Source organism: Delphinapterus leucas, chromosome 2, assembly GCF_059928025.1.
Source record: "Delphinapterus leucas isolate spDelLeu-1000000601 "Yukka" chromosome 2, BTC_Dleu_Yukka2, whole genome shotgun sequence".
Lineage (NCBI taxonomy): Eukaryota > Metazoa > Chordata > Mammalia > Artiodactyla > Monodontidae > Delphinapterus > Delphinapterus leucas.
In genome coordinates this window covers 182,031,158-182,046,832 of record NC_143130.1, presented here as the reverse complement: position 1 = coordinate 182,046,832, position 15,675 = coordinate 182,031,158, and the positions used below count along the sequence as shown (strand labels likewise).

At 42.1% G+C, this 15,675-nt stretch overlaps 1 pseudogene; it reads right to left on the bottom strand.

The window, feature by feature from the left end:
• Nucleotides 1-12,777, bottom strand: part of LOC149750386 (protein TASOR 2 pseudogene) — a 29,308-nt pseudogene extending 16,531 nt beyond the window's left edge.
• Between the last annotated feature and the right edge of the window lie 2,898 nt (nucleotides 12,778-15,675).

Here is a 15,675-nt window from a genome sequence, read left to right as displayed (position 1 = left end):
ACCTACCTAAGGACACAAAAGACCTGTATGCAGAAAACTATAAGGCACTGATGAAAGAAATTAAAGATGATACCAACAGATGGAGAGATATACCACGTTCTTGGATTGGGAGAATCAACATTGTGAAAATGACTCTACTACCCAAAGCAATCTACAGATTCAATGCAATCCTTATCAAACTACCAATGGCATTCTTCACAGAACTAGAACATAAAATTTCACAATTTGTATGGAAACACAAAAGACCCCGAATAGCCAAAGCAATCTTGAGAAAGAAAAACGGAGCTCGAGGAATCAGGCTCCGTGACTTCAGACTATACTACAAAGCTACAGTAATCAAGACAGTATGGTACTGGCACAGAAACAGAAATATAGATCAATGGAACAGGACAGAAAGCCCAGAGATAAACCCACGCACATATGGTCACCTTATTTTTGATAAAGGAGGCAAGAATATACAATGGAGAAAAGACAGCCTCTTCAATAAGTGGTGCTGGGAAAAACTGGACAGCTACATGTAAAAGAAGGAAATTAGAACACTCCCTAACAACATAAACAAAAATAAACTCAAAATGGATTAAAGACCTAAATGTAAGGTCATACACTATAAAACTCTTAGAGGAAAACATAGGCAGAACACTCTATGACATACATCACAGCAAGATCCTTTTTGACCCACCTCCTAGAGTAATGGAAATAAAAACAAAAATAAACAAATGGGACCTGATGAAACTTAAAAGCTTTTACACAGCAAAGGAAAACACAAACAAGATGAAAAGACAACCCTCAGAATGGGAGAAAATATTTGCAAATGAAGCAACTGACAAAGGATTAATCTCCAAAATTTACAAGCAGCTCATGCAGCTCAGTATCAAAAAAACAAACAACCCAATCCAAAAGTGGACACGAGACCTAAATAGACATTTCTCCAAAGAAGATATACAGATTGCCAACAAACACATGAAAGGATGCTCAACATCATTAATCATTAGAGAAATACAAATCAAAACTACAATAAGGTATCACCTCACACCAGTCAGAATGGCCATCATCAAAGAATCTACAAACAATAAATGCTGGAGAGGGTGTGGAGAAAAGGGAAGCCTCTTGCACTGTTGGTGGAAATGTAAATTGATACAGCCACTATGGAGAACAGTATGGAGGTTCCTTAAAAAGCTAAAATTAGAACTACCATACGACCCAGCAATCCCACTACTGGGCATATACCTGAGAAAACCATAATTCAAAAAGAGTCATGTACCACAATGTTCACTGCAGCTCTGTTTACAATAGCCAGGACATGGAAGCAACCTAAGTGTCCACTGACAGATGAATGGATAAAGAAGTGGCACATATATACAATGGAATATTACTTAGCCCTAAAAGGAAACAAAACTGAGTTATTTGTAGTGAGGTGGATGGACCTAGAGTCTGTCGTACAGAGTGAAGTAAGTCAGAAAGAGAAAAACAAATACCGTGCAATAACACATATATATGGAGTCTTTAAAAAAAAAAAGTTCTTAAGAACCTAGGGGCAAGACAGGAATAAAGATGCAGACGTAGAGAATGGACTTGAGGACACGGGGAGGGGAAAGGGTAAGCTGGGATGAAGTGAAAGAGTGGCATGGACTTATATATACTACCAAATGTAACACAGATAGCTAGTGGGAAGCAGCTGCATAGCACAGGGAGATCAGCTCGGTGCTTTGTGACCACCTAGAGGGGTGGGATAGGGAGTGTGGGAGGGAGATGCAAGAGGGAGGAGATATGGGGATATATGTATATGTATAGCTGGTTCACTCTGTTATAAAGAAGAAACGAACACACCATTGTAAAGCAATTATACTCCAATAAAGATGTTAAAAAAAAATGCAAGCTAGACCAATAGGTTTTAATATCGCATAGTTTGAGAAGTTCATTGATTCCAAACTCTATACTTCAGCTAACCTTTAAGAAACTATTAGGTTTTGATGAGTATTAAAGAAAAATATAACTATTTAAAAGAATATTAAAATATTCCTCCCTCTTCTAAACATACAGCTCAGTGAGGCCGGATTTTTTCATATACTTCAACTAAAACAGTATATTGCAACTAACTGAATGCAGAAGCAAACATGAGACTCTAGTCATTAAATATATTTGCGAAAACGTAAAACAAAAACACTCTTGCCACTAACTTATTCTGGGTTTTGGAACACAGTTATTTTTCATTAAAAATGCTGTTTAAGATGTAGTAGGTTTACTATTATTAGTAGTAGTATTTTTTAGAGGTATACACCTCTATAAGCAATACACCATATACTTAATGGTATATGTAAATATACCAATATCTACGTTTAAAATTGGTTGGTTTCAATATCTAATATAATATTGATCCACAATATGATCCACAAAGGATCTTTGTGGTCCTCAATACTTCCTAGAACTGTGAAGGAGTCCTCAAGTTTCTGAATTGAGCTATAGGTACATGCTTCAACAGGGATGGATCTCAGAAACATAACGTTTAACGAAAGTAATTCACAGAGTACACAATATGATTCTACTTAAAGTTCAAAAACAGGTGAAAGGAAACAATATGTTGGGTAAGGATACATATATGGTTCATAAAACTGTAAAGAAAAGCAAAGGGATAATTAACACAAAATTCAGGACGACCATGGTGATGGGGGCAGAGAATCCTTTGTTTCTGGAGAAAGGCACACACCAAAGGCTTCTAAGGTACTTGTGATGGTCTATTAAGCAGAGTACACAGATACAGTTTTTTGTTTTTGTTTTTTAAAACAGTATATACAAATGGTATATTTCACAACAAAAATTTTAACAGAAGAAACAAGGAGGCATACCTATCCTCTTAGAAGAAAAAACTCAAAAGAATGTCTCTTCTCAAATTAATCTATAAATTCAATGCAATCACAAACAATATCTATCCCAGCAAGATTTTCTACAGAACTTGAAAAGATGATTTTAAATTTCATCTGGAAGAAAAATGCAAAAGAAGAGCCCAAAACTTTTTTCAAAAGAAAGTACCAAACTATATTATAAAGCTACAATAATTAAAACAGTGTGGTAGTAGATAAATGGGTCAAAGAAAAGAAGAAAATTCAGAACTCAATTAAAAAAAAAAATCAGCGAAGTATATGACCTGGCCAAAAATGCTTAATTTTCCTACTATCCAAGGAAGATAAACATTTAAATGAGATGTTATTTCAACTATTAGAAAATTAGTAAAATATTACCATCCGGTGCTGGCTAGTGGGGAGACAAAACACATCTTTTGAGAAAGTGAATATAAAAAGGTACAATCATTTGAGGGTAATTTAATAGCATTATTATCCATCATTCTCAGAAGCAATCAAGTCTACGATTCATAGAAATACTATGATGAGCGCATGAAACACTGCTTATAATGGCAAAAAAATCACTGCAGCATTTTAGTTATAAGGGAAAACTTGAAAATAATTTAAACGTCCATCAGTAGAGGAATGAAAGACTCATTTGACAAACAGATGTCATATCTATTTAATTACACTAAATAGATATATCACACTGCATTTATTTAACAAACACTACGTCTCAGTTAAGTTTTTAGACACTTTGCAGATTTTAATTCACTTAAGCAACTATGTCTGGATTACAGGAGATGCTCCTGATACAGCTCTTTTTAAAAAAGAACTGGTTACACTTGGACAAATGTCCTGAAAACACAAAATTTCAAACACTGTTCTTTGTCTTCCTTAAAATAGTTGTGAACACCGTGTCACTTTTAATGTTTCTCCAGTCTGAGTTATTTACTGTTGTACTGAGTATACTGTATAGAGCTATCTGGTTCTAGAAGGCAGTTTTTCAACAGAAAAGTATTTTTACACTATTAAGGAATAGCAGCTTTGTTATAAACCTCCTGAGTAAGCTTACTACCAATCTCAGAGCCTATAATATTAAATATATCCAAACCCCTTTCCCCTTCTAATGCTTTTTCAGGGGAACACCGTGGGCCCTTGGATCACCAACGTTACTGCAATAACACCGTACGCTTGCACAGCACTTAACGTCTGGAATATATTTTCAAAAACCTAACTGTTCTAATTTTACCTTACAGGGAGAATAAAGGGTAAAAGAGGTGTATTTAAATATATGGATTTCAAATAGACAAGTGGTGATTAAGAGAAACTTGAGGATTTTCAAAGGATCTTCCCCCCAATTTTGAGGTTAATGTGCCACGTTCTCCCACAAATGCTGCTTGGTGCCACCTTCAGACAAACTGCTGGGTTGAATGGACCAACCTACGATGACGCGCTACTTCTGTTTTCAGCTAAATGACCCTCCCTGGGGAAAGACCTCTTCTATGCCTACTTTAAAAAAGAAAAGGTCACACACGGCCAATGAAGTCTATGCAGAAGGAAAGCGGAGGTGCGGCCTTAACCAAGAATCCTTAGAAAAGTACTTCACTGCCAGTCCCAACCCAAGGAGCAAAGAAAGCTTCAGCTGGCCACTTCTTAACAACGTCCACGAGGATGCAGCGGTCCTCTCGCAGGCAACTCAAAGGAAGTGCTGAACCGCCCTACACTTCCCGCCTCCGAAAGGGGAAACAGGAATTCTGACGCCTTACACACCTGGAAGACGCTGACTGACTAGAAACAGGTGCAGATCGGTGTGTTAGCAGCTGAGAGCGGCCACAGGTGGAGTCAGAGCCGAAGCAGCAAAGCAAAAGCGATTCTGAAAATCTCCGACCCCCGCCCCTCCCACCCAGAGCAGCGCTACCAGGCAAGAACGCGTGAGTCAACTCAGCATCCAGGAGAAGCATGCAAAGTCGACTGGAACTCAATTTTTCATTAAAAAATAAAATGACAACAACGAACCCCGCACAACCCGAGCGGCCACGCCGGGCACTCGGCCCCGGAGGACGGGCTCCTCTCGCCTGCCCTCTGGGTGGGCGTCCACGAGAGGCAGTCTCACCTGTCCTGTGCGCCGCCGCCGCCCCCGCGGACCGAAGATAAGCGTTCAGTTTCCTCTCCATGCTAAAATGCTGTCCGCGCCTCCACACGCGCTTCCTCCCCTCAGGCCCTCGAGGCCAAGCGTGACAGATCCCGTCGGACCCTGCCAACCAGCCGCGCCCGGGCCAACTTCCCGGGCCGGGGAGCCTTCGGGCCGCCCCTTGCAGCGACTCCCCTCCTCCCGGTTCCATAGGGCCCGCGTTCGCACAGGCTCGTCAGCGGCGCGCGGGACCCTCCACGTCGCAAACAGTCCTTCCTCTCCGCCCTTGTGCCAAGAAAGCCGCCCGGGCGTCGCGGGGCGGCTCCGAGGCGCTGGCGGGAGTGACGCGGACCCGGCGTCCAGGCTCGGAGCCTGCAGGCCTCGCCGCGCTCGTCAGCCAAACAAACGCTGCTCCTGCCCCAGAGGGTCATAGGAAGGCACGAACGCTGAAACTCCGCTCCACCTGAGGTAACAAGTCGACTTTCTCAGTGACTGACGCTGGAACCCGGAAGTAAAACCCCACGCCCACAGGAAGCGGAGGTGGGGGGAAGAGAAAGTGAAAACTGAACTGTGGCGTCCCTAGGAGGCAGGAGCCAATCGCTGGGGAGAAGCCGACGCGCAGGCGCGAGCTGCGGCCCTCGTCCACGCGGCGCTCACCTCTCTCCTCTACGCAGGCGCGAGGCCGCGGCGCGGCCCGGGATTGGACAAAGGATTCTGGCGGGCGCGGTTGCCCGGCGGGCGGAGCTGGGCGTCTCGCGGGGCTGACGCGTCACCGGAAGCGGAAGGCGCGCAAGGAGAACCGCGGAGGCGCGGCCACGACGGCGTTGAATGTGTTGGCGCGCGTCTTTCGCCTCACCGTTGGGAGTATTTACCTCCTTGAGTCTCCTGCTACAGCTGCCGCAGCGTCGCTTGTCTTGTCTTGCCCAAAAGCGACGTTTACGAAATCACGTTGATCCATGTAACATTTGTTTATGTGGTGGGTTCCCTAGGAAAACACCGCTAGAAGCTTCTATTCCATGCAGAGTTAAGGGAATAGCATTACTATAGCAATGCTGTTACCACAAATAGCATTACTTATACCAATCAGAGACACTAGGTGATGCACTTAACCGTGAGCCAGACACTGGGCCACACTATGGGAATAGAATAATTTACTCATTCAGTAGCATCTTTTATTGTTTACTGTGGCCAGGTGCTGAATTAGGCACTAAGATTACAGTCATGAATAAGCCAGATAAGGACCCTGCACAGAGTGGAGCTTATTCTAGAGGTGGATGACAAACAGTAACAAGTAACACCACCACCACCACCAGAACAGAACTTAATAATAACTGCAGTGAAAACAAGCCAGAAATGCTGAGGATGGGGTTGGAGGCTGGAGGCCAGAGCAGAAAAGGCAGAGCTACAACGTCTCACTGAATAAGGGACATTGAGGTCAAACCTCAGTGATAAAAACAGACCAAATTAGTTCTTGGAAGATGAGGAGGAAGAACTTTCCAAGCAGAAGACAAAGTAAGTACAAAAGTCCTAGACATGAAATTGTGTTCAAGAACTGAGGAAGGTTGGCTGTAGAAGCAGAGACTGAGGTACAGCCGATGTTTTCAAAGTACATAAAACCAGTATGTACAACTCCCTGGCTTATCACAAAGCAAATATTCATGAAACCACCACCCTGGTCAAGAAATAGAACATTAAAACTGGAGCCTGTGCTCCGCAGCGGGAGAGGCCACAACGGTGAGAGGCCCGCATACCAAAAAAAAAAAAAAAAAAAAAAAGAAATAGAACATTGCCAAAAACCCAGAAGTTCCTTCTTGCGCCACCTATGGATCAATACCCACTCCCCTTACCTACCATCAAACCTAACAACGAATCTAACTTCCATGGTAATCTCTTCCTTTCCTTTCTTAGTAGGTTTGCTGCCTAAATATGCATCCCTAAACTTTATCATTTAGTTTTGCTTGTGGTTTGAACTTTATATAAACTGAATGGGTTTGTGCCTGGTTTCTTTGGAGTAACACTGTGAGACTCATGTTTCTGTGTACACAATTCTTTCATTTTCATTGCTATATATGTAGGGGTGGGTGTAGCACATTTTCTTTATCCATTTTACTGTTGATAGACATTTGCATTATTTCCAGTTCTTGGCTATGATGAATAATACCGCGGAGCACAGGCTCCGGACGCACAGGCTCAGCGGCCATGGCTTACGGGCCTAGCCGCTCTGCGGCATGTGGGATCTTCCCGGACCAGGGCACGAACCCGTGTCCCCTGCATCGGCAGGCGGACTCTCAACCACTGCGCCACCAGGGAAGCCTGCTACTCTTTTAACCCCGCTTCTCTTCACCTCCAGCCTCCTAAACCTATAGCTCGTCTTGCTCTTTCCTATTTGGGTGTTGGTTGATAAGGATTAGTGAGAACTTCCTAGTCAGGGGCCTCTACAGTAAAAGTTGCTAACATTTATTCAGTGCTAACTATGTGCCAGAAATGCTTCTAAATGCTTTCCAAGTGTTGGGTCACTTAATTCTCTCAACAATATTGTGATGAAGGTATCCATTTTACAGATAAGGTAACTGAGGCACTGAGAGGGGAAGATGCTTACTCAAGGACACAGTTAACAGATAGGGGAGCCATAGTTTGAATCCAGGCTTTACTCCAGAGCCTGCACTCAGACATTACGACTTGCTCAAGATACTGAAAACCTTCAGCGAGGCTGAACAGTGGATTATGAGTTTCCAGGGGACTAAGAGGGGTTGTGATTTGATGTTTTTAACACAGAATCCCTAAAATCACAAGTGATGTCTATTTGGCAGACTGGCCAGGCCTTAGAGCTTACGGCCTTTGGCTTACATTTGAACAGACTGCTGTTCTTCTGAACAAACGGTCTGGCATTTTTAAGGTTGGTTTATTACATGTCTAAAGACTGGATTCACTTATATCTTTCTTATTCCTGTTCTGATCTGGTTCCCAAAAGATGGCTGTGAACTTGAGAAGGGAGGAGTGTCTTCTTATTCATCTTTGTGTTTCCACAGTCTCCAGCCCTTAGGCTTAGTAGGTGCTCACTAAATGTTGGTCCACTGGAATTAAACCCCTTTAGTCTGTATCAGCCACCTTGAATTATGGGCCATGGTAAAGGTTCCCCTCTGGGACCACCAGGTAACCCTGTTCTGCTTGGCATTGACCTTTTTTTCTTTTTCCCTGCACACAGAAGCATTTTTTTCTTTATTCTGATTTAATGTGTGTGCGGGGGTTGGTTCTCTCTGATAACTACAACAGAGAACATATCATGCATTTTTGATTACTCTACATCTTTTGAATGTATGAGTAGAAAGGACTAGAAAATTTACCCTTCATTGCTAATTGCTTGCCTTCAATTTAAAGAGTAAACTAAATCCTGTTATTCTAGCTCAATCTATTTTATCTATTCTTTCAGATGCTTTCCTCTGTCATATCTTTCCTTTTTCTCCCTGTATCATTTTTCTTTTTTTTTAAGTTCTCAGCACAACCTCCAGGCTTGACCAGCATTCCTGTGTGCTCTCAGACTCCACCAAAGAAGAGGCGGATTGCTCTTCAATGATTTTATTATTATTTTAAAATTATTTATTTATTTATTTACCTATTTTTTGGCCATGCCGCGTGGCTTGTGGGACCTTAGTTCCCCGACCAGGGATTGAACCCGGTCCCTCAGCAGTGAAATTGCAGAGTCCTAACCACTGGACTGCCAGGGAATTCCATCTCTCTGTACCTTTTAATGAGCATTGCAGATCATTCATTTTGTACAACTTCTGATCCCCACCTTTTTGACAAACTTAATACCCATGCAAATATGAGTTTAAAGATTGAGGCACACTGACCGAACTCCCTAATCCCAGGCATCCCCAGGAGGCTACTGTCTCTCTTGAACAACCTTATCTCTGAGAGACCCTAGGTTCCTGGAATAGGGCAGATTCTGCTTCAGAAAGGAAATGTAGTCATACTCAGAACATCCCCTAGGCCAACCCAGAGCAGCCAGGGGTCTTCATTCCAAGGTTGGCTCTGAGCAGATCTGCTCTTCTCCAGACCCGCGCATGAAGCAGACTGACCTGCCGCCTGTGGGCATTCCAGCCCGTGCCTGCTGTGGACAGCCTCACTGTCTTCAGACCTCTCTGCTGGTATGTTTCCAACACTTTCACAAGAAAATTCCTAAGTCACTTCCTCCATGTGGCCTTCCTCCGATCAACCCCAAAGATCTGTGAGACCTCCTTTATTCTGTATCCCATCATCATCTCAATCCCAAAATTTAATTAAGGATTTTCCAGACTTCTTCTTTAGAATCTTTTCTGAAACAAATGGATTTGTGAGGATCTGGAAGTCATATATAAGCTTTCCTACAGTTATAGACTTTAAATGAAGTTTGGCTTCTATATTATATTGACACCTGTGAATCTGTTGCTTAATATCAATAAAAGCTCCCCAGACTCTCTGAGTGTGATGCTTTTCTTTCCAAAGGCACAGACCTAGGCTTCCTGGTGTCATCCTTCTGTATATAGCTGTGCTCAGGTCAGCGGTGATGGTCAGCAGCCTGCCCGGGGTGAGAGTCTCCCTAAAAGGGACCCCAGAAATTGATCTACCTTTCAAGAGGCTCCATCAGCATCCAGAAACACTGTACCCTATCTCGAAAGGCATCGGTCCTGCTGCTCTGCAAATCAATGTTCTCCAGGCCTCATTTTGGCAGCGTGGGCCCTGGAAGTCTTTCTGTGCTGTACTTCTGTAGCCTTCCTTCTTGTGCACCCGCACTGCAACCTCTGCAACTTCCCCTTACTTGGCGCTGGGATTTCAGGACCTAGGAATTTTCCACGATGTCCTTCTACATGCTTTTCATCGGCAGGCCTGGGCTGGCATGTCACACAAGGCTAGCTCCTTCGGCCAACCCCCTCTGCTTAGTCAGTGGCAGCTCCGCAAATGCTGGAGGGATGACTCAATGCACGGGAGTGTGTCCTAAATACTGCATTTGAAAGTGATAGTTTTCCTGAGCTTCTCATGACAATGACTAACCTCTCTGAATGTTTCTTTATGCCTGTGAATAGCTTATCGAAACGGATTAAGCATCCTTTTATGCATGTTCTTAGTAATACTGGCAATATAGTTCTTTTTGTTTGTTATGGAAATAACCCAAATTGGGAAAGGTAGCTTTAAAACTCCCCCGCTAACCAAAGCATGATCAATTGGGGAAAAAATTTTGAATTCTTTTCTTTTTCTTGTGAGAGGCATGGGAAATAATAGGAAAGGGAAAGTGGGGAGCACCACTCATCAAAAACATATTTTAAGAAATGTGCTGGCTTCTATTTCAGGAAGGTTTACATCAACACTGTTAACAGACAAATGAAGGAAAAGGAAATGTGGATCATTGGTATTGGTACTTTTCAGAAAGGCTGATTGATAATATTTTCTTGTATTTGAGATAATCAAGGACAGAAAGCAATGTCACAGGATGTGAATTACTCCTCATGACGGTGAGGAAGGTGCCTATTTTCTGTCTGTTGTACAGTATGTCTGGGAAGTCCCTCCCACACTGAGTCCTTGGTCTTTCTTCCTCTGGCCCTTTCACATGACTTTGACTCCTTATTGGCAGGGCCTTTTCCTAAGATTCTTTTGCTGATAATCCAGTCATGCTGTTCTCACACAAAGGCGAATACTAGAAATAGGCATGTCAGGCTATGACACAGCCTTCCTCCTCCTTTGAAGGGGTAATGACCTTATTCAAGATGCTTTTATTAGGTCTCCTCTGCAAGTTACCGGAGAAAAGTCATTGCATTTCATTCACACAACCATGCTGCCACTGCCAGTCTGGGTGGTTCTTCCAAGTCTCGGTCAACCCCCGTTTTACATGGCTGAGGCGAGGTAAGAAGTTGGACAATGAATTGTAATAACCTGGCTGATTTCTTACTTTGATTTAAAAAAAAAACAAAACTAATCATTATTATTTTTTTCTGCCTGTAAAAGTAGTCATTCCGACCATAGAAAATACAGGGAAAACATAAAGAATAAAATTAAAATCCCACAAAATATCATCGTTATTAAATTTTGGTATTTTTCCTTCTATATCTGAGTTAAGTTATCTTGTCCCACTGGATGGGTGGGACCAACAAAAGAATTTTCTTTTTCTGTTATGGCCAAATCTACTGTTTCAACCTGGGAGGATCTGTCAGTTTTCTCATAGTGTGCATCACAGAGTTTAAAACTACTTGGAAATACAGCCCAAGCTGGCTGTGCTTCTTCACCTGGTACCTGGCAGTCAGGACTAGAAGCTGGTGACACTTCTTTAATTAAAGAACTGAAGGAGGGAAAAAACAAAAACAAAAACAAAAACAAACAAAAAACAAACAAACAAAAAAAAACAACTGAAGGAGAAGTCTGAACCAACTTGAACTTCCTCTGCAACCTCAAGGGCACAGGTTTCTTTCGAAAGTATGAAAGCCACTGTCTGTAAGTTATCACCTTTTCTCTCACTTTCTCGTGGTTTCATTGACGTGTGATCAGCAGAGTTCACATCAGGCACCTCTTCAGGCTCAATTATTTCTTCCGCTGTCTCCTGAAGCTCTAAGCAGGGTAACGGGGCCTCCTGCTGCTGCTCCATCTCACCAGCGGATGCTTCTTCCCAGGGACTCGTGGGCGGTGATATGGTGAGAGTGAGGTCAAGGTCAGAATCCTCCTCTGATAACTCGAGGCTGACTTCCTCTCTATTCACAGATAGGCTGGTTTGTTTGGTAAATGCAGAATTAAATGTTTCAAAACTCATATGTTCACTGTTTAGACCACTCTTGTCATTCTTTAGTTCTGAAGAGCCATCCGAAGCATTCCTCACTGATGGGATGCAGTCAAGTGAATCTTTTTCTTCCAAGGGATCAGAAGCTGACGATGAGACTACTTCTTCAAGCTGGGACGACTCTACAGTGTCTTCCGAAGAGATGCTGAAGAGACTCTGGCTCGACAGAAAACATTCTTGAGAGAGCTTCATTTCTTCTCTGGGTAACAAATAACTAGAACTTTTAACTAGTGATAATGCCTCTGTTACAAGGCAATTATCAGACGGCGATGGTGAGCCTGCAACAGCCTGCCCTTTCTGTAATGAACACATTTCTTTAGCAAGTATCTCTCTACTCACTGAGAAGGCACAAAGGTACTTAGCGCCTTGTTGTCCTGACATTGCCAGAGAGGGAACGTCCCTAAGACCCTGTGTCTTTTCAAATGCGGACAAAGGATGTCTAAGGCTTGTAGCAGGTGATACTTGTTTAATCAACTCCACATTAAAGGGTGTAGGTTTATCAGCTCTGTTTACAACTTCTGTCTGTATCGGTGCATAGGCATTTTTTTCAAAACTGAATGTAACTCGTTCCAGATTAATCACTACATACTCCGTATCATCCTCCCCTTCCAAGGATGACTGACATTCTTTGATTATAAGGCTGCTATGCTGGATAAAGCCCTGCAAAGCACCTGTTTTTGTTTGCATTTTTGCATGAAAAACATCAACTTTGCTTTCAAGGGTGCTGTACACAGACTTTTGAAAAATCATTGACGGATTGCTGATCCCATCGTAAGTCCTGGCGAATGTGGACTGTGTGACAGTATCATTATAAGATGTCACCTGTGTGCCATCAAGTGGCTCAAAGGTTTTATCTTCAGCAGGAATAGAAGATCCATTAGTTTGGGTACTTCCAATGCTAGAAAGCACCAGATTAGAGGTCTCTAGTTTATCTGATGACTCTTGTTCGGCTTTCCCCCCAATTATCTGAAATGATAAAAGCAAAAGAAATAAATTAATTTAAAAAATCAAGGGCCAAATAGATCTTTTTTTCAAGCATTTACATATGTGAAGAACAGAACAGACAAAGATCAATTTTAGTTTGCTCTGTTCTTTTGAATCTTCATAGGGTAGAGATCAAGCAAATCCCTCTCTTCTTAGGCTTAAAATACCCCCCAAATAGGAATTTGTTTTATCTAAATACACACACACGAGAACTCCAAAACTTTCTTAGTTGCACAGCCTTGTTTTTTTTGTTTTTTTTTTAATGGACTTTTGGGAAGAAAAGTGGCTAGACCACTGGCAATTTAAAGACTTGAAAATGCAGACTGTTTGCTAAATAGCATCACTTAATTCAGAAATGCAGCAGTAGAGGAAAAAGTGCTCAATTAATTTAAATTATTTTTAGTAAGATTAAAAGATAATCTTTAAAGCAAAGAATAACTTATTTTAAACACCAGCTTTCAATTAGACTATAAATGCACTGTCATCTGGAATGTTCCCATGAGGAAACACTAATTATTATCTCTTGTACTCAGAATACACTGATAAGCAGCTTTCCCAAGGTATCAATCTCTATCCTGTTAAATAAAAGTCCCTTACCCCTTAGCTGTCTTCTTAGCTTATAACTGGACATAATCTCTCTCTCAGTTTAATACCTCCCTATTCAACAAAGCAGCAGAAAACACAGTGCAGCTTGCATTAATAAACTCAACTAAAAGGACTGATTTAAACAGTACCAGAAAGGATTTAGCATAAACAGTAACAGAAATACCTCTGGACAATTTTGATAACCTCATAAAAAGGCTGTTTCTTTTCTTCTTTTTTTTAAAGGCTGAAGAATGGTCTTGTTCAGAATATGGTAAAGTGGATTGACCATACAGTTGACCTACACCTGTAGCTCTGGAACACTACGGCCACAGATTTCCTGCCAGATTTTGAAGCAGTCGTGTTGTAAGTCAGGACCTGTGTTTCAAATCTCTTGTTAAAAACATTTCTGCCTTAGTCAAAGAAAGACACTGACCTGAGCAATTGGCAGGGAGGAGCTGAGACTTGGTTTTAAGGGGACACGACTGGCCAGATACAAAGCGTAGAAAACTCTTGATGGCACACTCATTCTGAGAACAGTTCTATGACCCTCCCAATCGTACTGTGGCTGATAATGTTGGGCCATAGTCGAGAATCTCACCATGCCTGTGCTCTTAGTGAAATGAAAACTTTGATAATCCTAGTTTGCCCTAGAATAGGGAGTGGTACAGGATTTAAAGGTGTGTGCACCTTTAAAGTATGGGTACAGTATTCAAGAAGATGACGGAAACATATTTCTAAGTATATGCTATAGAAAGTGTTAGGAATCGTTAATTTTAACATTCTACTTTCTACTTAATACTCTTTCATGTTTGCAAGAAAATCATTCCTAATTGGACATTACTAAAGTAAGTTAATATATATTACCACGACCGAAAATACTTTATAAGAAACTAGTGTGTGTATAAATATATATGTAATAATTAAAATCTGCCTGACTAAACATAAATACTTTCTTATTCTAAGGTAGTGATTTTATGTATCTCTTTGAGAATAAGATGAAATTTATGAACCCCATCCTCAGAAAAAGAACGCATACACACGTAACATATATTTTATGTGTACACATATAAACACACATATGTGCATATATATACATAAATACATCCACAGAATTAGACACTGAGAAACAGCTAGAGTGTCCAGATCTGAGTCTTGGCCGGACAATTTACTATGTGCCTCCAGGCCATTCTGTACTTCTCCATCCTCAGTCTTCTCACCTATAAGATGGGTGGCACGGTCCTTACCTCACCCGGCCGTGTGAGAATTAACTGAGCTAATGCGAGTGAAGGGCTCAGACCAGTCTCTGGCCCACAGCGTTCCACCAGTCTTCATTCTGATGAAGATGAGCATCTGCAGACACTCACAGACCCTCTGAGGCTCACCCCTGGACCTGCAAATCCCCACGGAAGCCCAGGTACAGAAACTCAATGTTAACACAGGCACTGAAGGTGCCCAAACCCATGTAAAATTATTCTGTAATAAATCTGCTCTGAAAGCTTAAAAAGGCAGGTATTTTGTCAATCCATTTACTTAGAATCTTGATACAACTTTTTAATTTGCTCCAATTAAAATTCGATTATCAGGCTTCCCTGGTGGCGCAGTGGTTAAGAGCCTGCCTGCCGATGCAGGGAATACAGGTTCGTGCCCCAGTACGGGAAGATCCCACATGCCACGGAGCGGCTGGGCCCGTGAGCCGTGGCCGCTGAACCCGCGCATCTGGAGCCTGTGCTCCGCAAAGGAAGAGGCCACAACAGTGAGAGGCCCGCATACCGCAAAAAAAAAAAAAAAAAAAAAAAAAAAAAAATTCGATTATCCGTCCTATCAGTTGAGAACAGTGAAATGAAACAAAGTGTATTTTTCATATTTACAAACAGTTATCTGCAGACTATGAGAGGTCTGGCATTTTATTTACTGTCTCAGGATTTGTTTTCTGTTTTGGTGGTACGCGGGCCTGTCACTGTTGTGGCCTCTCCCGTTGCGGAGCACAGGCTCCGGACGCGCAGCCTCAGCGGCCACGGCTCACGGGCCCAGCCGCTCCGCGGCATGTGGGATCTTCCCAGACCGGGGCACGAACCCGTGTCCCCTGCATCGGCAGGCGGACTCTCAACCACTGCGCCACCAGGGAAGCCCTCAGGATTTGTTTTTAAAAATATTTTTTAATATATTCAATTTTAGTTTCCTTTAAGGTTTATCAAAGATTTTTTATATTTATTATTACTGCATTTGATCCATAAACACTATTATAGGTAAACAGAATAAGTATTATTCACCTCTTTTAAAAGATAATAAGCTCAGAGAACAAGTAATTTGCCCCAAATCATACAACTAAAAAG